The sequence below is a fragment of the Galeopterus variegatus genome, unplaced genomic scaffold, assembly GCF_000696425.1.
Source record: "Galeopterus variegatus unplaced genomic scaffold, G_variegatus-3.0.2 Scaffold16400, whole genome shotgun sequence".
Taxonomy (NCBI): domain Eukaryota; kingdom Metazoa; phylum Chordata; class Mammalia; order Dermoptera; family Cynocephalidae; genus Galeopterus; species Galeopterus variegatus.
Genome location: NW_007742511.1, coordinates 4630 through 7365, shown reverse-complemented (window position 1 = coordinate 7365; position 2736 = coordinate 4630).

Genomic DNA, 2736 nt, shown 5'->3' with positions numbered 1-2736 from the left:
GAATATTTTCTACTTTACCATAATTTTCTTGTCCCTTCGAGAATCAGCTGAAGAGGTTTTTGTGCGTATTTTGCTGAATCCATAGCGGTTCATTTGGCGAATGAAGGTCTTCATGCTGTCTGTTACAAAAATCCTGTCTGTGCCTCTCCTGCGAAGAATTTCCCTCTGGAATAGGTCTTCCTCTATGATCACGGTGTGTCCGTCATCATCCCAGCCCACAGACTCGAAAGCGTCATCCTCAACGATCTTCTAGAGCCTCCTCGGGAAGGAGAGTGTTCTGGGGTCACTGTCTTCTACACTGGACGTATGTTGGTTTTGATCTGCTGGTTGTTCATCATTTTGGGAGTCTGCATCTTGTCCCACGGCTTGGTCACCTTGGCCGTCTGATACCTCCCTCGGATCCAGGTTTGGATCAGGTGGGACCACGCCTGCTGGCTCTCCACCAGAAGATGAGGCGAGCTGAGTTTCACTGTCGTCAGTATCCTGACTATCCATGAGGCTACACTGTCATCAGGAGCAGTTTGTACCCCACACCATTAACCACTGTCCCAGTAAGTACAAACTGCCTTCAGTCTGAGTGGAGAAGCCCAATAAATACTGTCCACATGATTCTAGAATCTCAGTAGGGGGGCAACCGGCTGCTGAAGTCATCGTCCTCTTTATGTGTCATGTGATGTCACATAGGTGGCTCACGGCCATTCTGGAGATTGATCCATGGCCAAGTGTTTGGGAGGAGCCAGTGGCTGGGCCCCCCAGCTTCTCTCTTTTCTAAAATTGTAGAAAGGGTGGTTCAGATTCCCAGAAAAGTCTCCCCTGTGGTGACAGACACATGGTTTCACAGGGCCCGCCCCTGGACGAGTTGAGCAGCCTCGATCCCATGGCCACTCCCATCATGAAGACAGGGGCAGCCTGTTGCTGACCTCTCTGCTTTGCTCAAGGTTCAGTCCTCCGATAGACCTAATATCGGTATCACTAGGACTGTCTGGGTCAGCTGGGCCTCTGGGTGACTGTACATCCCAGGAGATGGTGGTCCCTACCAGACTGGGATATCTAGTCTCGGTTGGTGTCCCTCTCGCCACCCCCTCCATCTCTTTCCTGCTTTGGTCTCTTCCAACCACTCCTGCTGGTGGGTTCCATCTGCTCAGATGGGCCCAGAGAAAGAGTGTGCCTAATTACCACCTGCTCCAGTTGTCCCCAGAGTGGGTCTGCACCTGAGCATGGTGGGAGTGCTCCTCTTGCTCCTGGAACAGAGCAGTACTCAGAGCACGGATGTGTGATTGGATGGGCACATGCACGCTTGTGCTTTGCACTGTCATGTGGAGCTCTGCTTGCCTCCAAATGCATCCCTCCACCGATCACATCAGCGTTGTATTTACTTTCCATTTTTTCCTCATAGATCCTGTTCTCATTTTCAGAGACCCTTTCATTTCTGAGGCCTGTTTTTCAGAGACTCAATTCTGAGGAAAGTTCCTACTTGTTTAACTAGAAATAAGTAAAGGAGTGCAATGCAAAAATACCCATTAACGTGTTTTTGAAAACAGATGAGAGTCTGGGGGGCTGGGGGAACAGTGGGGAAAAAACCCAAATAGTTGTCATATTCAATCACAGATGAAAGGATACAACCCTTTCTTTGGTGATACCTGCTCTCTAGCCATTGAGGACAATTTTGTTCTTAATATTCACTCTGCACAGGCAGTGGAAAATCGCCATGCTGAGAGGATTCTGGGTCCTTTTCCCACTGAGTAGTAGCCCCTCTAAAGGCCAGGCCTTTGTTACTAAAATTGGAGTACAAAGTTGGTTTGAAAGACACACTTTCGAGGTATCTTTCAGTCCAAGAGTGCCAATCCTTAATCATTTCTGGATTTGGGATTGTTCTGTGGTCGCCATTTTTTTAAACAAGTTTACAAAGCCTTCATTATTGGACTCAGTTTTACCTGTGTACACGTGAATGTACAGGCTTAGTATTGAAATGTAATTCACTTTTGATGTCTCCAAAGGTCACTCCTAGTATTTTCAGTGAAATAGCCAGTGTGTTTCACTTGCGTGCCGAAGTCTTTTTTCTTCAGCAAATTCTTAAGACTGAGAGTGACATACCGCAGTGGCCTTTGCTAATGTATGCATGCTGCTGATTACTTCTATAAAAGGCTTTGGCCATTGGGTGGGAGGGGGATGGTAGTGAAGAGAATGCGCAAGGAATCCATAGCTCTGGCTTTCAGCAAAGAGCTGCTATTTTTTTGATTTGGTTTAGACACATGTATGTCATGTCGCTTGCACAGGACCATTAGCTAACATTCTTTTTTTTTTTTTTTTTTTTTTCAGAGTCAGGGAATGTCCCCTAGGATTGAGAGTGTATGGCCTCTGGCTCTTCTTATGCCCTGAAGGGGAAATAATTCACAGTGCCTTCTCAGTCCAGTCAGAGAAAGGCATTATAGGAACTCTGGTCTCGCTCAGCTTCGGCCTCTTTGGCCTTGAGGAGCCTTTGGCTGCCACTCAGACAGTCTTTTTAAGAAACCTGCCATGCCCAAGCAACGTTGAGAGAAATGATTAGTTTTCAATGCTCCAGAGCCCCCAGAGATGACCCCTCTGTGGCACCAGCTTAGGAATTGAATCACCACAGTCCTGCCACCCAAGCAGAGCGCAGGTGACTCAGGTACCTGTGAGGACCAGTGACCCCCCTGGGAAAGTGATCTAAGTTGTAACTTGCTGCACATTCTCTCTCTCTCTCTCTCTCTCTCT